Here is a 22591-nt window from a genome sequence, read left to right on the forward strand (position 1 = left end):
TTCACCAAATAGCAAGTCCAATATTATTATGATCCAGTGATTACAACTTAATTACAATTTGTAATCCCTTACAACTCAATACCACTGCAAGAAGCAATTTTTGCATCACACCTTATGAAACAATCCCTAACCCTAAGCCCTTTTATACAAGTATTTTTTCCTCTTTAGGATTAAAGCTAGCTACAATATGTTGGCCATAAAATGGAAAATATAAGCAATAGCCAATAGGTAAATATTAGCCATTAGCAAATAGTATACCACCATTGGCGAATAGTAGCTCAAAAAAATTCTGGGAAATGCCCTAAACCCCATAGAATTTATGAAGTATGTATAGTACTTCCCTTATCAATCACCATAAACTAACAATCTCCCACTTGGAGACCAATCTTGTAGCAATACCACTACCACATGGGGCTCCCACTGGATCAAACTACCCTAGACTTTGTTGTTCTTTGATTCTTGTTCAGTCTAGAAGACCAACCAAAGCTGAAGAGGAAGTCGGCTTCTCCCTTGTTACTACCTTTGTAAACATATCTTTTGGATTTTCATCTATATGCATCTTGTCCAACTTTAACTATCCATCATCCAAAACTGGCCGAATGAAATGGTACCGCAACTAAATGTGTTTTGTCTTTGAATGCAAAGTTGAATTATTTGCAAGCTATATGACACTTTGGCTATTTGTAAACAAATAATTATCCCTTTGAGGGTGTCCCAATTCTTCCAAGAATAATTGAAGCCATATCATCTCCTTAGTTGCCTCTATAGTAGCAACATACTCTACCTCTATAGTGGATAAAGCATTAAACTTTTGTAACTTAGAAATCTAGCTCACAGCTACCCCACCAATAGTAAATACATAACCTATAGTACTCTATCTAGTATCAATATCTCTTGCCAAAAATGAGTCAACATATCCATGTAAATTAGTAGTAGAGCCCCCAAAGTGTAAAAACTTACTAGATGTACCTCTCAAATATTTGAGAATCCATTTGACTGCATTCCAATGCTCAGTTCCTAGATGAATTATATGCCTACTAATGACTCCCACTACATGTGCAATATCTAACCCTGTACATACCATAGCGTACATCAAGCTTCCTATAGCTAAAGCATAGGGTACCTTGGACATCTCATCCTCTTGTTCTTGTGTCTTGGGACACATCTCCTTAGTCAACTTCAAATGGCCAGGTAAAGGTGTGCTGACAACTTTAGCATTCTCTGTAGAGAAATGTTGCAACACCTTCTCAATATAATCAGCCTGAGATAGCATCAATTTCGCATTCTTCCTATCTCTACAAATCTTCATACCAAGAATTTGTTTTGTTGCCACCAAATCCTTCATAGAAAATGCATGTGCTAACTAGCATTTCAGCTGCTTAATGTGAACCATGTTAGACCCAACTACAAGCATATCATCAACATATAAACATAAAATAATGTAGCTCTCATCATCTAACTTCTTTAAAAAAACACAATGACCTAAATGACACCTACTATATCCATGCACATGCATAAAACTGTCAAATTTTAGATACCATTGCCGAGGTACTTGCTTCAAGCCATATAAACTCTTCTTTAATTTACACATTAAGTTCTTCTTACCTTTGACCTCAAATCCCTGTGGCTGAGTCATATAGATCTCTTCATCCAAATCACCATGAAGGAAGGTTGTTTTAACATCAAGCTACTCCAAATTCAAATCTTCAATAGCCATGATAGTTAAAATAGTGTGAATAGAAGTCATCCCTACCTCACTCGATCAAAACTAATACTTAGCCAATACTAAGTTTCACTTAGCTTGTACTGGCACTTGGCTTTCCTATTCATGCACTCCATCGACACTAGCATCCCTTGGCATGAGCTTCAAGTTCCTTAATCTTCTGTTGTATTTCTCAGTCAAGCTTATGCAATCTGTCAGTCTCTTCTCATGTCTTCATAATGTAACAATCAAATTATCTTGTCAAATTCTAACTAATCAAACATCCATTGTAGCTTCCTTTTCATAACTCAACCTTTCCTCTAGCTACTTTTGTTATGAGAAACTTCTCAAATCCTCTTCATCAATCATGTAGATATGGCATTTAGATTAGATAGCAACATATCTCATTAGTAAATTTGACATCAATGACAACATAACAATTGTTTCAATTATAGTTTCCAACATAAGTTACAAGTTATACTTCAAAAGAGTTCATTATTGTGGGTACTAATCCCTACCATGATTTTCATCCAAGATGGGTTTCTGTGATACCAAAAAAATTGTGTCTACTTTGTGGATGGTTTTATGTCTTGAATGTTTTATATATTGTTATCAAGTTGTTTATCAGTTAAAGGTTTAAAAGTTTAAAAATTTGATTATTTATTCATCTCCCCTCTCCACTTGCAATGATTTGATCCCTATCGAATGACACAAATTATATTTAAATTAGGCTTTAATTCAAGGTAGCGTCAATGTTACAACTCGTTTAGAGTAAATATGTAATAAGAATTCAATTAAAGCTATAATTAAGGTTAAGGTCCATTCAATATTAAGGTTGAGGCTATAATTCAATTAGGGTAAGGATTAGAGCAAGTGTTACACTTGGTATAAGGGCTAAGGTTATGGTTTAATTAGGCTAAGGATTAAATTTTTATATTAAGGGTGAGGATTAGGATTGCAAATAAGATTAAGTTGGGATTATGGTTTGGTTAAAAATTAATTATAACAAAAGATATGATTATAATTAAGATTAAATGTAGGGTTGGGTTAGGGTTAGTATTGTTTTTTAAACTCAATATTAGGACCAGATTTTCCTTAGAGTCTATCCAATATTAAGATTGTGATTATATGATGGTTAGTGTTAAACAATAACAAGGTTAAGGTTACTGTTAATGTTGAATATGGGCTAGCATGTATTGAGGTTTAGGTTTATAATTTAATATTAGGTGTATGGTTCTCATTAGAGTTTATTTAGGGTTGGGTTTAGTATTGGAGATAGGTCAAGGTTAATATTTAGTCATGGTTAGCATTAGATTTCAATTAAAATTCAATTAGAGTTAGGATTAAAAAGGATGAAGTTTCTTATAAATAAGATGCATTTAGGGATAAAATCACTATAAGGGTCATGGATTTCTTTAATAGGGCTAGTATATGGGTTAGATATAGTATTAATATTAAATTAGGGGTGTAGTGTAGTAAGGGTTATGATTCAACAAGGGTTATTTTCATAGCTCAATAATAGTCATAGTATAAATAGTGATATGTTTTAACTATGATTAAGGTTAGGGTTATTTTTAAATAATAGTTAGGGTTTATTATGTACAACGTTAGCATTAGGGCTAGGTTTAGTATTACATATAGTTTAAGGTTAGGACCATAGTTCATTTAGAATTTAACAAGAGTTACATTATGAAGGCATGTTCCTATTATTGGTCCTTATTTTATCTCTAACCCTAAACCTACCCTTTTAGCATTAATAATGTAATCCTAACCTTAAACCTAATCCCCATTTAATCTCTAATCCTATTCCCTATCTAATCTCTAACCCTATTTCTATCTCTAACACTAACCATACTCTTATCACTAACCCTAATGCCAACCCTAACCTTATTCTCAACGCTTACCCCAACCCCCACCCTAACCCCAATCCTAAAGAATTCCCCACCTTAATCATAACCTTGATACTAGCCCTAATTATGCATCTAACCTCAATCCCAACTTTATAACAATATTGAAACCTAACCTCATCCATGTCTAAAATTATTTCTCTAATCGTAACCTTGATATTAACCCTAATTATACCTATATCCCTAACCCTAACCTTATCACAATATTAACTATAACCCTAGGCCTATCTACAATTTTTTCTATAACCACAACCCTAATATTAACCATGGTCCTTCTCCTAACCCAAAATAAATCTATATCCTTTATTATATCTCTAACACTAATCTTAACTCTATCTTAAAACCTAATTGATTCCCTAATTCTAATCTCAACTCTAACCCACAATCTAACTCAAATCTCAAGCTTGACCATGACTATAAGCCTCTTGGAAACCTTAATCTTGACTATGTCCCTAACTCTAACTCTTACCCTAATACTATCTCTAATCTTAACCTAACCCCAATCATACCTTTGACCTTAACTCTATCTCCAATCCCAACCCTAACCCTATTCCAAACCCTAACCCTAATTCATTTGTAACTTTCCTATTATGTTGTAAATATTATTAGTTTGCATACATATACACATATATATAATATGAGAGATTTTCCTATAACTAATATACATTATGTGTAAATAAAAATCTTTAAATTTTAATTGATGTACATGATTGCTAGTTCAAACATTAGGCAATCTGCATTGTCAAAGGAATGACTGTGAAGAAAGAATAAATTTCATTACTCTCCTAGATCATAACATGATTGAAGTAATTTTTAGTTACATGTTATATATGTTTTGGTCATACTTGGAGTAATTAGTAAAAGGAAGTGATTCTACTAAATTATACTTCGAGTAAATTGGTATTTTTTCATTTTGCCTCATAAGCATAAATGGATCTTATAAGATATTCCACTATAACTTTCCTCATCATATTTACATTTCCTCAAATCTACCACAACTAATTTCTTCTCATTCCCCATGGAAGAAAATAGACAAGCACAGACAAATGCTAGATTGTATATCATTTCATATACTTTTTAGTAAGGAATGAAATTCTATAATTATTTTTCCTCTATTTTTCCAAGCTGAAAATGAACAATTACAACTTCTTTGTTATTTTGATTTTTTTATTAGTCATAATTATGAGTTTTAAAAAATAATCTTAAGCAATAAAAAATTGACTATCATGAAACTAAAACCATCTATTCTTGATCTAAATAGGCTACCTACCACTATAATCATCTACACCTTACATTAAATAGAGTCCCTTTGAACTAATTACCATCTACATATAAGATGTAAAATCACTACCATGTGAAATTACACCACTCTACAAAATGAACAAACCAAATCCTAGACTTTCCAACCATCTTTAAACATCTAATAAACAAGCCCTTTCATTAACAAAAATGAGCATAAACTAATGAGAACTAAAATAAATCTAACAATACAACTTATTATATATTACCAAATTAACCTAGTTGTTGTACTTGGATATGAAGATAGGACCTTTTGATCTGAAATTATTTGACATTTAAATAAATGAGCTTTTAATTAATACTTAAATCAACTTCAATGACCTTTCAATTTTTGGTTGTCCATTCAACTTCTAATAGGAACATAAATCCAATAACTTTTCAACTTCCTTGAAGATGTATAAAGGGGTTCAAATTGAATCTAAGATTAGAATGATATGGAGATAGATCTCATTTGTTGAGATTGCCAATATTGTACTAGATCTTGTATATGGAGTTTGTGGGCATACATCTCATCCATGGAATTTCCCACCTTCAACGGATTTCATAGGCATACATCTCATTCATAGGATATCCCAACTTTTATGAACTTGGACATATAGCTAATCCACAAGTTTGTGCAAAAATTAATTTAAATCTCAAGCATACATCTCACTTACATGATTCTCCATAATTGTATAGAATTTTTAGTATTATGAATGAATAGAAGTGTCAATATGTCTTATTATGTGTTTACAATACCACTACTTTCTTTCTTTTGACATGTTCCTTTGAATTGAAAAAATGAATCAAATAAGTGGCATCAGAGCCAGGTTTGATCTCATTTTAGATGTACCTACAATTAGATTTATCCCAATATGAATGTGTTCTTATAGAGGTCTGCTTCCTCAAAAATCAACATTGGTCTTAGCTTGATACAAAACTGATAATTAGCCTTTCAAATTATAATAAGCTTACATGATGGATTATTGGTTCTTCTCAACCATTCCCTTCAATGGCACTTCATCTTCCAAATGTAGAGGTAATTAATGGATCTGTTTGTCACAAGATATGATGGAAGTATAAGCGGTGGGGCAATAATAACTCAATCACATGTTCTTTGTGTATGGTCTCTTTGCATATGGTTGTAATAGCTTTCTAAAAATATCACTATTTCCCTCAATTCCAAAAGTGTGGTGACATAAATTAGAGGCCGCCTTTAGAAGAGTGTCAATCCCTACAATAAATCAGTGACACTGTCTCTGGGTCTGGTGAATTTTGAAATGAAGAACCACCCAATATTAGATGCCCTCTCTACTCTACCTCTCCATTGAGAGAGAAATCATGGTGAAGCCTATTATAAGGAGAGAAAGTAGGAGGAAGAAACTAAATCTCATGCCAAGCTTTAGTAGATGGAGTATTGAGATTGTGGTTTAGAGGATTTTATTAGTAAAACAGGAAGATGTCTAGCACAATAGAGGTAGATGACCTTCCATGGGCCAACATAAAGAGAGTGGTGAAGAAGAAGATTGTAGAGGTCACAAAAGATGATCCTTTGAGAAAGGACATTACCATTTAGTGGGAGGCTCTCACTACATTCGCTGAGAGCACTTGCCTTTTTATTCATTACCTCTCTACAACAACAAATGATATATGCAAAGAGTCTAAGAGATGAGGAATAAATGCAAAAGATGTCCTTAAGGCTCTTGAGGAAATATTGGAACCTCTTAACACTTCTCTAAATGTGTTTATGAAACAAAATGCATCAAAGAAGTTAGAAAGCAAGACAAACAGTGCAAATCAAAAGAGGAAATTAGAGGCTGAGTTGGAAATGTAGAATGGAAATAGTCATCATGCTAAAGATACAAAGGATATGTAGGATAAACTTGGCGAGGAAACCAAGGAAGATGGGAATGATGATATTGAAGAAGATCAATGTCATATAATGCAATATATTATTCATTTAACAAGAGTATTTTTCCATAAGTTGTCATGGTCTTTCAATATTTTGATTTGACATACTCGGGAGAACTTCCAATCTGAATAGAACAATTATTATGTGTTGGGCACATCATTACTTCATTTGGAAGATGATGGGGAAATGGGACCCATTACCTCATAAGAAAGGAGGAATGATTAGAAATGATTCAACATTTAAATAAATGAGCTTTTAATTAATACTTAATCAACTTCAATGACCTTTCAATTTTTGGTTGTTCATTCAACTTCTAATAGGAATGTAAATCCAATAACTTTTTAGCTTCCTTGAAGATGTATAAAGGTGTTCAATTTGAATCTAAGATAAGAATGATATGGAGATCCATCTCATTTGTTAAGATTGCCAATATTGTACCAGATCTTGTATATGGATTTTGTGGGCATACATCTCATCCACAGGATTTCCCATCTCCTATGGAGTTCATGGGCATACATAAGCCCAACTTTTATGAACTTGGACATATAGCTCATCCATGAGTTTGTCCAAAAATTGATTTGAATCTTAGGCATACATCTCATTTACTAGATTCTCCATAATTGTACAGAATTTGTAGTATTATGAATGAATAAAAGTTTTGATATGGCTTATTATGTGTTTTTAATACCACTATTTTCTTTCTTTTAGTATTGTCCTCTAAATTGACAAAACAATTTAATCAAGTATATGATCCACCCTTTACATCTAGTCATGCCCTTTTGGCTCTCCTTTTGTTCGAATTCCAACTTTTTCTTTTTCAACTCTCGAATTTGAAAAAAAAAATCAAAAAAATATAATCGATCCTCCCTTTGCCCCTATAGTGTGTTCTTTCTTCCTTGTATTCAAGCTCTGAACTAAAACATGTTCATAAATTATTGTAGTTCCTTCTACAACTCTTTAATGACAATCCTCTACCCTTATACCCACCAAAGGTTTCACCATTTATAATATTGGAATCATTCTTCATACTTAATGGGGCTTTACACAAACTTGCATCACCCTCAATGCCTCTTCTTTAGAACCAAATTGGAGCACACATACAAATAATGCTAAAGAAATGTTCATGCTTGTCCTAAAGAAATGGTCAATATTTAATTATTCCTTTCCCAAATTACCAAAATCTAGTATCAAAAAACATAAATACTCCCTTCAACCTCTTCATCCTCACCTCACCCCTAAAAGACTACAACTATTTAAGAGTATGCAAAGAAATATTAGCTTTTGTGTCTCCATATTCTACACACTTAAACTTGAAAACTCAAACTCCAAATTTTGTGTGTACTTCCCATCTATCCTTCATCATATTTGCCTTTGATTACTCATAATTTGAATGAGTAGATACATCTAAATTTGAATTATAAATTTTAAAATTGAATGTATATACTACCATCCTATTTTGAGGCTTCATAATCTTCTATATAGGTTAGGACCCACCCATCCTCTACAATCCAACACATAAGAATGATAATAATTTTTTTAATCAACCATATATCCTTCTTATTAGTACCCCTAAAATCTTCAATTAGCTATTCTTTACCTTGTTCTCTTAAAGAAATATTAACATTCAACATGATATCAACTACTTCATTCCCTTCTCTCAACACATGAGATACCTTAAAATTCTTAAAGGAATCCAAAGAAAGTTAAATATGTTAACTATAAATTTTAAGGTACCAAACTCCAAACTCACCTTTGAAAATGGCATTAATAATAACTGATGAGTTACCTTCAAAATGAAGTTTGGACACTTCCAAGAGCTTTTCTATTTTGATTACAAAAATAGCGAGTTGAACATTTGCCTCCTTGTTAGTACCATCCAATAATATCATTTCCTCCAACATCAAAATACTACCCCTCCCTTTGTATCTAGTCATGCCCTTTTGGCTCTCCTTTTGTCTAGTCTTCTATTGCTCCTAAACTTAAAAAAACTCCAAAAACATAAGCTATCCTCCCTTCAACTCTTTATTGTGTTCTTCCTTCCTTTTAGTGGAACTAAAAACTTTGAAAAAATTATATGTCACAGTAGTTCCTTCTACAACTCTTTAATGACAATTCTCTACCCTAAGACCCACTGCAAGTTACACCAATGTTAAGATTGGAATTATTCATCATACCTAGTGGGGCTTCACACAAACTCACATCACCATCAATACCTCCTCTTTATAACCAAATTGGAGCATGCATGAAAATAACACCAAAGAAATGTCCATGCTTGTCCTAAATCAATGATCAATATTTAAGAATTTGTTTCACAAAATTACTTTGACACATTGCAAAAATCTAGGATCATTAGACATAAAGACTCCCTTCAATATTTTCATCCTCACCTCACCCTTAAAAGACTACAATTGTTTAAGAGTACACAGAGAAAAAATAGCTTTTATGTCTCCCTAACCAACACACTTAAGCCTAAAAACTCAAACTCAAAATTTTATGTATACTTCCCTGTTGGAAATATAGAAGGAGTAACTGAGAGGGATGGGTGAATCAGTTACCACTAAAATAAATCCCAGATCCCTTAGATGTCATCAATAAAATTTAGAATGAGAAAACTAATTGTTGTTGTTATTTGGTACACATACAAAAAATGCTATAACTCGGTAAATGTAGAGTGTGATTTACTTTTAGCTAATCTTAAAACATTAACAGTGATTAATTTGCAAGCACAAGAGAAATAACATGAACACATAAGACACCAGGATTTAAAGTGGAAACCCAATATGGGAAAAACCACCAATGTAACTAGTTATTGTTTTTCACTCTTTTGAAGTGATCCCTATTAGGAGCCAACCCAGTTAAAGGTTACAAAACACACTATTAGGTGTGACCTTTTTAGAGGATTTAATCACCCAGTTAGGAGTGGCCTTGCAAGAGGTCTTAAAAAAATTCAATGGAACTGTCACCTTGTTAGAGGATTTACAACTAGTTGTTAAATCAACTCTGTTAAGAGATTTTATATCACTACTACAATGGTTAGAGTGTAACAATTAAATGACCTAATTGTGATGCAACTGAATTGCTGATTACAGATCTCTATTCTGCTTCATACTTGATCCTTCCTGATCGAATAATACTTTTCTACTCCACAAGGATACCTGCTTATCCTTCAAGTTCACTGTCACTCTTTCCTTCTTAATTCAATCAACACACTTGCACACACACTAGAAATCTCAACTTGACCTTTCATTTATACCATCTAGATTGTTAAGTTTGCCCAAATTCAAATTATAATAACCAATCATCATTACCATAGTTAGCTAGAAACAATACTTAAAATAATTAAGCTTCTTATGCTAAAAAAATAAAATCCTTCATTGGTCGACCCTGCTTGGTAAACACTAGTTCTAAGATGATTTCCTGTGTTAACCAACAAAAGCTTGGTTAACATTGTGAACTTGCAAAAATCCTTTGGTAACAGAGTAAACTCGGTAAACACTGACTCTGTCCAACTTTCCTTCGCTAACCATGTGAACTTGGTTAACATTGTTGCCTACCTGAATTCCTTCAATGCCTGAATGAGCTCGGTAGACACTGTCTTCTTAGAGTAATCTTCAAGAATGCTCAGTAGACAAGGAAAATTGTCTTGCTAACCAGGTGAGCTCAATAAGCACTAACTAACAACTGATATGACATTTGTGTAACATCAAAGACAACACACAATTAGACAATTGTATCCAACAATCTCCCTCTTTTGCATTGATGGCAACACAACATGTCATAGCACAATGAAATTTGAGAACAAGACTTTCTCTAATAGAAAGTTTCTCCCTCTTAGATTTTCACCAAAAGATTCTTCTTCTTTCATGTAGTAATCTCCCTCTATAAAGGAATTGCATAACTTTTATGACAATATACTTTTCCTTTAGCAAAGATATAAATAAAAAAAATTCAGAAAGATATTATAGTAATCTTCTCCCTCTTTGACAACACATGTCAAAGAAAACACATACCAAATTGGTATTAATGTACCTTGAATACTAATTCATATGCAATATTCTCTTTGACTATGTTGCATCAATTGATCTATCTTCAACTTGGTTCCTGTTGATGCATCACTAAAACTTTATTTAGTGAACTTTAGATAGGGTAATGACCCCTAACTTACCTCTTAGATATAGGAATACATCCTTAGGTAATGGCTTGGTGAATATGTCCACAATATGTTCTTTTGTGCGAACATATTCCAATCTGATTTCTTTGTCTTGCACCAATTCTCTAACAAAATGATATTTTATAGTAATGTGCTTAGTTTTGGAATGTATTACTAGGTTATTTGATATGTTAATTGCACTGGTGTTATCACAATACATGAAAATTGGCTCTTTGATCTCAACCTTCATGCCTTCCAACAACTGTTTAAACCAAACAATGTTAGAACAATTTATTGCTACTGCAACATATTATGCTTATGTTGTAGATTGGGATGTCTAGTTTTGCTTCTTGCTTGTCCAAGATACAATCCTTTTACCAAGAAAGAATGCTCCACCACTTGTTTTTTTTCTATCATCAAGATTTCCTACCCAATTAGCATCAGTAAATACCTTTAGCTCTAAGTTTCCTCCAAGTCTGTACCATAATCCATTGTCTTTAGTAGCTTTCAGATATCTCAACATTCTTTTGATTGCCATCATATGATTTTCTTTGGGTTTAGCCAAGAATCTTGCCACTATCCCAACTGCTTAAACAATATCAGGCCTTGTATGAACTACATACTATAATTTTCCAATCATTGATTTGCCAAATGATATTTGCACACTTGGAAGAGTTTTTCCATTTTGATTTCAAAAAGAGTGACTTGAACCTTTGCCTCATTGTTAAACTCATCCAATAATATGTTTTCCCCCAAAACCAAAATATTACCAGTTTAATCTCGAACACTAAACCCAACCCCACAAGGACTTGGATTTCCCTTTAAGGCTCCATCAAAATTAACTTTTATCTATCCTTTTTTTGGAGGAATCAATGACACTACCTCGATAGAAGAGGAGGATTAGCCCTCAACAACCCATTAACATGACTTCTTTTGAAATTTTATTACCTTGTAGTAAATGTTAGGACTAACAAGACATAAATAACAATTGCATGCAAATATATCCAATATTATAAAATAATAAAGCACACAAAAGAGAACACAAGAGGAAAAGATCTAACATGGCTCACCAAATCCTTAGGCTACGTCCACCAAAAAATAAGTCCAATATTCTTATTATCTAGTGATTACAATCTGTAATCCCTTATAGCTCAAGTGATTACAATCTGTAATCCCTTATAGCTCAATACTACCACAAGAAGATAAAAAATCATCATACATTATGATATCCCTAACCCTAAATGATTTTATACAAGTTTTTTGTCACTTACAAAATTGGGGCTAGAATTAGTCATCCAATAGAAAAAATAGCAGTCAATGCCTTTTACAATATTAAAGTCAATTAAGCTTTCAAGTGCATTTGCCCTAAAAACCCACTCATGGGTATTGCCCCTTGACCCCACTTTATATTGCAATAGGAAGCGCACTTGGGGCTTTGTCCCAGGACCCTACAAGAGGTGTTTCCCTTGGACCTCATTTTGAGTGTGTTGCCCCCAAACCCTCATAGAAATAATCTGGGGGAAACCATGCCGAATAAAGTGGGAAAATTTAACCTTTGAGCTTGATTATGCTCCACATCACAATAGTAAAAAATGTGTAGAGATTGGTTGCCTTAATGTGTTTTGAAAAGGATATGGAAAACCAAATAAAAATAGAACCCATCCAAACTTCAAAAATTGATAACACAATCTGCATTACAAAAGTCACTGAATCCAATTTCAAATTCCACATGAATGAAAACTTAGGTGGAGGAAGTGCCTTAATTATTTTGAAAAGGAGATCAAAAACTAGATAAAAATAGAGCTCATTTAAAGTTCAAAATTTTGACAAGGCAATATGCATTATAAAGGCCATTACTTTTGGCTTCAAATTCTACCTGAATAAGAATTAAGGAGGAAGAAATCCATATTAATTATGTGAGTCAAATTTAAAGATTGATAGAATGAGGGTGTCCACACCAATGCATACCATATAAACCACTATAATTATATATGCATCTAATAATGCCCTTTGTTCATTGCATATTTAGATTATGATATGATTAAATATGTCTTCAATTAACTTTGAAAAATTCATAAATTTGAAAAAAAAAAATCACTTTGCAGTATTGAATAAAACAAACCCATTCTCTCTATATTATTATTTATTATCTTGAATGCATTACCCATTCTATATTATTATTTATTATCTTGAATGCATTTCCCATTGATTTCATATTCACACAAGTGCCACATAGTGGCTAGTACTTGTTGCAATAATGATTGATTAGTTAATTGGTTAGTTATAAGTTATCCTTACAAAAAATAATTAATTAAAAATAAATATTAACAATGATAAAGATTTTCTCATAATATTACAACTTGTAGTATTAAATAATATGTTATAATTTCTATCTTAGTAAAATAAAATAATTTATTTTAAAGTAGTAATAATTATAATCATATATTATTAGAATGAATTGAATCTAAAATGTAAAAAGTTAGTATAAAAAATATATGAAATCATCATAAATATTTGATAAATATGTTTTTTATTTAAGCATGTGTAATTAAAAGAAAATAGGAGTATTTATGTAAATGAATTTAATTTTATGTTTGAAATGTAATTAATAAATATTCTTTGCAAATAGTTTTTTCAAAGTAGTTATATTTTAATTAGTTTTAAAGTTTTGAATATATTTAATATGCCCTCTCTTTAGTGTGTTTTCTAATTTTTAGATGGGACCAAGGAAGCAAGAAAAACTAACTTTATTGTAAGCACCATTCTTAAATGTTTTAAATATTAAATAAATATTTCCTATTTTCTTTTAATAAATTTCTATTAAATATTATAGTTATCTTTGTATAAAGTCCATGGTTTTGTGTTTAGTTATTCTTTTAATCAAATATAATTTCTAATAAATTTTAGAAACACGTCGGCTTATCACGTTATACTTAAATTTAAAATCTTTATAATCATTTTTTTATCAGTATATGATTGAAGTCTTATAATTATATTAAACAATTAAAATTAAAGAAAGAACTTCATTCAAACGGGCACTAGTAGGAAATAATGGAGAATAAAACCTGGACCTTAGTCATAACATGAGCACAAAGGTAAAAGGGGCATACCCTAGTTTTAGTTTTTGAGAAGGATTTACCCTTCTCTACATCTTTGAATTTGGATACAAGTGCCCCCAAAAGGGTTGGGGCCTTAGAAAGGTTTTACCTTGCTTAAGGTTTGCTACAGAATTTTGTCTCTTAGCTGCAAATTGATGAGAGCTTGGTCTGCATTGAGTTCCAAGTCTAGCTCCTTTTGAATTTTGATTTTGAAATTCTTCATAAACCTCTACATCTTAATTAGACTCAAGCTCACATAAAATCATTAGTCTTATAAAAAAATAATACAAATCAATCTATGTATTAGGGATCTTAACTTTCTTACTATAATCACAATAGAGTTATTTTAATTCATTTCCAATTGTCTTTGTATTATTGAAGTTCTAATAATTTGTATAATTTATTGCTAATCAGGAAGGTTTAGAAGCTTTTTGTTAAGTTTGGAACTTGAAAATCTTATTATTCTATTTGGAAGTTGATAAGTTTAAGTAATAGAGATGTCTTTATGATAATAAAATTGGATTAAGACTTTATCAAAGATTTTTTTGGTGGCAAATCTTGGCCATTTGGCAATTTCATCTCATTGGTTGATTGTCATTTGATGAATAAAGCATGTAAAGTTGGTCAACAACATCACCAAAAAATTACAAAATTTGGGTCTAAAGCTCGTGCTAGTCACCCATAGTTTTCACATAATTGGTCAAAAATCTTGGTCTAATCACCAATGTAATATACCTTTAGAATATAATTATTTTGTAGATTTTGGCATCCTTTACTTATTGTTTTCTTATTGGACATTGTTATTTTGCCATTAGTATAACAAATTAATTTTCCCTTAGGTTGGGCATCACCTACCATTTTACCAATGTGTGTCACCTACCAGCCTCATTTAGCCAACTATTTTATATTTGGAGTTTACTTAGTAGGTGTCATTTTACCCACTTTTGACATTCTCACTTGTTAATTCCACATAATTATCCAACCTAGTTTGCTATATATACACTTATAAGATACTATTATTCTACATAATTTTCTCTTTTATGATCTAGCATTTCTTATTATTGCTGAGGTTTCAAAGTGTTGAGTGCATTGCCCATTGAGCAGTTGTGACTTGTGGTTTCCTGAAAGGTAAGTGATTATTAATTTATTTTTTATGTGGCTATTTTTTACTATCCACTGGGAGTGGTTATTAGATACCCTTTAGACATCTCACATACTCATATAGATTTATGAATTTTAATGGGTAGTACTATAGACTACAGTGGGTAGTACTATAGACTGCAGTAGGTATACCCTTTTATGTGAATGAATCATACTATTATTATTATATTTAGTCTTAGTAGTCTATTGTCAGTCTTTTGTTCAACGAGTTGATTTTTTTTGCAACCTTTATTAGTTTGCAATTTCAAATAAGAGGGGTTCTAGTAGGATCCTTAAAATCCAAGAGAGGAAACCAAAATGCAAAACCTTATCAGGATACTTTGGTGGTGGAAATTTTGGCAACCTACAAGATTCACAACCTGTTGGAAATGATTGAAATGATCATGAATGAAGAATAATGGAACTGGTAAAGAATGTTTTCAATCATTGTTTTGTCATTGATGTCAAACTTGCTACTTGCAGGAATGACAATTGCTTAAGTGATCCAAATACTATCAATTGGTTGATTGTCAAGGAGGTGGCAATCAATAAGATGTAACTAGAGTACCTAGAGAAAGGTTGAAGTTATGATGTTTTAATGAAGTATGAGGATCAGCTAAGCCATTGATGAAATAGTGTATTGATGACATACTCTAAAAGGTTGGACACACTAAGACACATCAAAGATGTAAGGTCTAACTACGTCATTTGTAAAGCCTAACTAAGTTCATTGGAGAGAGCCCAGCAAGCTAGTTAAAGTTGAAAAGATTCTTTGTTGAAGCCAAGAAGCCTTTAGGTGCTAAGTGAATATCAAGTATCGAGTGATCTTTAGGTGTCGAGCAGACTTTAGGTGCCAAGTGAAGATCAAGTGCCGAGTGATCTTCAGGTGTCGAGCAGCCTTCAGGTGCCGAGTGAAGATCAAGTGCCGAGTGATCTTCAGGTGCCAAGCAGCCTTCAAGTGCCGAGTGAAGATCAGGTGTCAAGTAACACAAAATTGGTTAGGTGTTGAGCATCAGTAAACCAATGATGTTGAGTTGTTGAATTTGTTAAGTCAAAGATTCGCCAAATCAGTGAGGATAAGTTTGTTACATCAAATTTTGTGAATTAGTTGGATGATAAGGATGATGAGTAGATGTCATAGAATTTTAGGTAAACCATGCAAACCAATTCAAGGTGAATACTAATGGATTTATCATGAAGTTTCTAGAAGAAGAAATTTGGAGGGAAAACAATACCATTTTCTCAAGATCAAATCAAGATTTGAGCAGGAAATGAAGAACAAAACTTCTTGATAAGGAGTTACAGGTTAGAGATCAAGTTCACATGTATGAGAGGGAGTTGGTCATAAGTATGGTCGTGCAAAGAAGCCAAGGGGTGTAAGTACAGAGCATCAAGACTCTGATTTGATCAAGTCATCATGGAGTGCATTGGCATAATGAGTGGAAGAACTCAAGGAGACAGATCTTGAAGGGTGAACAAGCTATCAACACTACAAGGGAGGAAAGCCAAGCAAAGAAAAGAATTGAAGATTGATCTGAAATTTGCAAGGTTAGAGTTGCAATCTGAACCAGGTCAAAACCCTTCTAATACTTTCTTACCATTGTATTAGATATTGAAATCTTACATTGCTAGGTTAGCTTAACAGCTAGGTGGATAAGCCTCAGGAAAAGGATAAAGAGATCCCAAGGAGAAGGATAAAGAGATACTCAGGAGAAGGATAAAGAGATCCTTAGGAGGAGGATAGGAGATCCTTAGAGAGGGATGAAAGATTCTTTTGAGAAGGTGACTGTAAATCCCATGGACTTGGGTGAGCCTAATAGCTCTATGTAAATCCTTTAACAGGGTGACATTCCAAGTTGAATGTTCGTAAGTCCTCTAACAAGGCACATTCCTAATAGGGTGTGGAAATCCTTTAACAGGGTCACATTTAACAATGTGTTGTAGCCTTTAACAGGGCAAGCCTTTAATAGGGCAAACCATCAGAAGTGGTTGAAATCAATTGTGTAGTTATTTTGTGGGTATCATCCCCAACCCAATTTTACCTTCTTATTCCTGGAGGGTTTCTAGATCATCAAAATCCTTAGTGTTATGGTGTGATGCATGTTATCTTTCATGTTGTTTAATGTTTAATTGCATGCATGATAATTTCAGTTATGTGCCATTAAGGATTAGTAGAAAAAGTTGTATTGGACATTATTGGACCTTGAATAACTGATCCATTCCCCTCTCAGGTATTCTAAAGAATTATAACACAACCTAAATCTCTAGTGCATATTGAAAAAAGAAGACTCATCACAAGTTGGAGCCCATTTTGAAGATGTTCAAGCTGGTGAACTTGGTATCTCAATCGAGGATGAAATTGAAGATGATTTTGAGGTAGTTCTCCTGAGTAGGCAGTCAAAAAAATGATACTATAGACTTGGATGAGAAAAGTAAAAGTGATGCCAAAAATGATATTATAGACTTCGGTGAGAAAACCAAAAGTGATGTCGTAAATGATGTCTGTGCACAAAAGGGGAAAAGAAAAATTGAATTAAAAAAAAAGATTGATCTCACTGGGATATGTTAAAAAGGAATTTTCAATTAGAATTTAATGGAAGTTCTAGTTTATTAAACTAGTGCCCAATCCAATTGATGGTGAGTCTCCTATAGAATGCAGATGTGAGATTTGCATAGAGATATCAAAAAAGGAAAAGTGGTTGTAGCTTAAACTTGATACCATAGAAAAGCATGTTAGTTAAGTTTACAAAAAAGATGTTGGAATTATTTAGAATAACTGAGAGGTGGGGTGAATTAGTTATCCAAGGTCTAGATGTACAAATAAAACTTTTCACAACTTAGTGAACACATATCCATAAAATATTTTCATCATGCATGCATCCATTAGATTATGCAATCACTTAAACTTGTAGGTTACTGTCAAATCAACTTGCAGAAATGTAAACATGAAATATAACATATTAAATAACACATCTGACACAATGATTTAATGTAGAAACCTAATTTTGGAAAAACCACTAGTATCATGTTACTCATTCTCACTCTTCTAAAGTGATGTCCTATTAAAGGTTACAATGCACACTGTTAAATGTGACCCAATTAAAGGATTTCAATCACCCTGTTAGGAGTGAGCCTTGTTAGAGGACTTTAGATCATTCGCTTGGAATTTCGCCCAATTAAAGGATTTATAAATGACTATTAGGTCAACCTTAATCCAAAGGATTTACCCTAGAATTGTAATTCCCACTCATTTTTATTTTTTTTGTTATGATTGCCAAACTCTTTTAGGCTTGTTTCATGAAAAGATATTTATTCTTGAAATATATGGTATTGTTTCATAACTTAGAGTATCAATATATTGGTAATAATTGTTTAATTGACTTCATTTCATGTATTGTTTAATGATTATGATTTCTCGTGCATTAATGGTGTTTCAATAATTCCTAGTTGTAATTGTGATTTCTTTCATGATAATGTCATATGATCTAATGTATTATTATCTCTAAGCATTTGATGTTGACTTGTGATTTATTATGATACTTACCCCAAACTTGCATGTGTATGGTGTGTATATCTATTTTATATTTCTTTCTGATGTGTTTGATGTGGTTAAAGGAGGGAATCGTAGTCACCTGCTAGTTGAGATCTACATGATATACCACTCCCTACCATTTTCTATTTAGTCTAGATATATTTATATACATGTATATGCTCATCTTTTATGCAAGATGCAAGTACCGAGCATCAACTTCACTGAATTACCAGAATGAGTGTGTCATATTACAAATACTCAAATGATGAGAATGGGAAGATAATGATCAAGTCCAATCCCAAACATAACCTAAATACTTGTCCTGCAAGGACTCGTAACAAATTTTCTACCCTTTTTAAACCCATGAGTCTTTTGTGCATATGTGGTTTGATTCTTGCTTGGGTTGATTTTCCTTATGCATTTCTTGAGGTTTGACTTGGTGAATTGCCTGATAGACTAGTTATTTATGATTCTTGGATTGATCATTGATATTGATTTATTAGATGTTATTTAATTTAAAAGTTTAAAACAATGTTAAAATAGGACAATCTTGCATTTTTGAATTATTGGGATTAAATGGATTTTTAGTTAAATGAAAAGAATTAATTTAAAAGTCCTAATTTTAGAAAACTACATTAAGAAGATTTAAAACTTAAATATTATATATATTATACTTTAATTTTGGTGTAGCATTATTATTTAATTAATAAAGATTTAAAATTAGTGACATTTAAATAATGCACTTATCTTTATTAATTAAATAATAAATAAATATCATTTTATGGAATTACTTTAAATAATAAAGTTGAGGAATAAATAAATTATAATAAAAGAATATTTTAATAAATCAATAAATAACGATTTGAGTGTGCATAAAAGGAATAATAAAAGAATATTTTAAATTTTAAAAAATTAATTAATTGTGCATAAAAGAAATAATTAAATAAAGTAATTATTATTTTAGAATACCTCAATATTTAAAATATAAATAATCCACTTTTCATTATTCCTGTGATTTGTTTCAAGGTAGACTTTTGTTGTGCATTGTTCTTTAAAATGTGTGTGTGCGCTCGCACACGCATGTGTGCGTACTTTGTTGTGTCTCAAAACAAGGAGGAAAATAAATAACTTGATGGACTTTGTCTAATCACCTTAACATAGGGAAAATAAATAACTTGATTGGCACCTATCTAACTGCCTTAAATGTAGGAATACTTGATTTGATTTATTTAGATCTGTTACTTGCACCTACCTATTATTATATAAAAGATTTGATTTATTTATATTTGTTACTTTCACCTACCTATTATTAAGTAAAAGTAAAAGGCAAAAAAAAAACACATTGTTGGTGCAAATAAGTATTCACTATTTACACTTTACTTAAGTTTACTTAGGTCAATGCTTTATTTTATTATTTATTAGTTTGGCACCTAGGAGTTTGCATACTCTTATGAGTTGTCTTGTTGACAACACAGGAGTAAACAACTCTAATTCAACATATGGTGTCTACAAAATTGGAGTTTGCATAATTAACTAAGTTGTCATAAAGACAACATAGTTATTTGCACTCTTATTTTAGCACATGATGTCTACAACATAATTTTATGTGGTACACCTTTGTAGGCTTATTCTCTCATCATCACACTTACTCCTATGCTTAATGGAGGATAATCCACTCATGTGCTTGAGTTCCTTCATCTTGGGTGAATTTGGCCCTAAGGAAAATTCTTACATGGTATCAAAGCTGAGGGAAATTCTCTTCACATAGCCATTGAACACTAATCTTGCTTCACCTCTTTGAGGAAACCTCGACCCAGATCCAGAGTATTGCAATCATTAGGAGCCTCTAGAACCAAAGTGAACCTCGCCATTGCATCCAGAATGTCGATTCGGTGAATTTGACTATAAATTTGCCTACCCTAGGCCATAATCAAATTTGAGGCAAAATTTTTTTGCAAACTAGCACCCGAAGGCTTGATTTGCAAATTTGGTATGATCATTTATAAGATTTTTTTAATTCATTTTCAGATCAATATTATTTTCTCTAAAAAAATTATCTAATTTTTTCTACCATTTTCATGCAATTTTTCGAAAAAAAAAAAAATTAGGCCAATAAGGTTTGCAGAGATTTTTTTTGCAAGAACCGAGTGATGAAACCCCAACCCCGTAGAGAATATTCACAAGGAATATTTTTATTTTATTTGATAGACTACAACATACTCACTAGCCAAGTCTACAACCAATGAGCATCCACACTCCACATACTCCGACGAATTGCTTGTTTATTGAGTTGGTGTGGCTCTTTGTTTTTTAATGTTATACACTAGCGAATGTGGGATACTACCCATAGTTTCAGCATTGTTTTTCAAAAACCACTCAACACCTGTTAAATATTGGTGCCCATAAAAGATCACATCTCTAGCAAACTGTGCTAGCTCCCGCCTGGAAAATGACTTCTTTCTCAGTGACATCTTTTCAAAAACCTGGTATAGTTGCGACTGACTTCTTAGCATTAGTTTTCTGAAACCCTCCCACCAGACTATTGTTGTAGACCTAACCATCATTTATTACACACTGGCCATTCTAAAGTCTTTCTGTTGGCAACGCGATCTCCGGCAATGGTGTTTCACTATTCTTTGATAGCCTTTTGCTATTAGCAATGGTAACAGCTTGTCTCTAGCTCCTGACATACCTTCCTTTTCTAGTAGCCTTTTTTTCACATTGTAGACATACAAAAATTGTCTCACGTCAACCACTGCCAACTCAGCATCATGTCACAATGGTGACTCAGTAGGATAGCTTAGCTCCACATGTACTGCCACGTAGCCTCACACCTTAGTGTACGGTAGCTAGACACACAAACTCTACAACATCATCTAGTTTTGTACAATTCCATATGACTATACCTACCATGCATACCATTGACATCATGACCATACATTACTGACATCATCTTGATGTCACTTGCCAATCACCCCAAGGCCCGAGTTTTCGCTGATGTCAACAGTATACGAGCCTAAATTTGCTAACCATCTGACCATCATTTCTAGGCCAAATAACACTACTACGATGGTTGTTTGACTATCAAATTTAACCCAGCGTTTTGCTTCCTAAACCCCTCTCTAGATGCAGTTTTGATTTCGTAGTCTGACTTTGGGAGGCCATAACTTAGTCATCCAGACTCTAAATCAGGTACAATTTTTTTTATTTTGGGTAGAATTTCTTGAACTTTTTAGTGGTGTTGTTCTTTTCTAGTTTTGGTGCACAAATTTGATAGAAATTTCATTTTTTGGCAACTGTACTTGTCCAATCTTGCATTTTGCAACTTCAAATGCTTCGTACGGGCTCATCTTGATCCATTTTCAGGTTCTATTTTTTTTAAATGCTTAGTTTTTTTCTACTTTCCAAATATGCAATCAAATTATAGGCTTGTATGGACAAAAATATCACTTTCAAAATTAGGGCATTTTCTACATTGTATTACTTTGATTACTTTTCAAAATTGTTGTACATCTAAGCTACAGTGCTTAGTGATAGATTTGAGCCTAAAAAGGTAGTTTTAATAGCAAAATAAGTTCACTTTGTACATTATTGACAAGTGGCCTATTGTACACGCACTACTTATAAAGTGCCAAAAGCATCTTTTTTGGGGGAGGGGGAGGTGTCTTTTGATTAAGTGAATGGGGTGTGTCTCTTGTGTTCTTGTGTCTCTCTTTTGTGCTTTTTTCATTTTCTACATCATGGGTTCACCTAAAACTCCACTTCTAACTTCACACAATTATTCTACATGGAAAGATATTGTATGGAGTAGATTAATGGAAAAAGGTTTAAATTTATATGTTGATGGTACAATTTCAAAACCCTCTGATGCT

At 32.5% G+C, this 22591-nt stretch overlaps 1 pseudogene; it reads left to right on the top strand.

The window, feature by feature from the left end:
• The first annotated feature begins 6346 nt into the window (after positions 1-6346).
• Positions 6347-6901, top strand: LOC149552408 (DNA polymerase II subunit B4-like; annotated as a pseudogene).
• Positions 6902-22591: the final 15690 nt, after the last annotated feature.

This window comes from Cupressus sempervirens, chromosome 6, assembly GCF_028749045.1.
Source record: "Cupressus sempervirens isolate cs-2001-9-10 chromosome 6, ASM2874904v1, whole genome shotgun sequence".
NCBI classification, from domain to species: domain Eukaryota; kingdom Viridiplantae; phylum Streptophyta; class Pinopsida; order Cupressales; family Cupressaceae; genus Cupressus; species Cupressus sempervirens.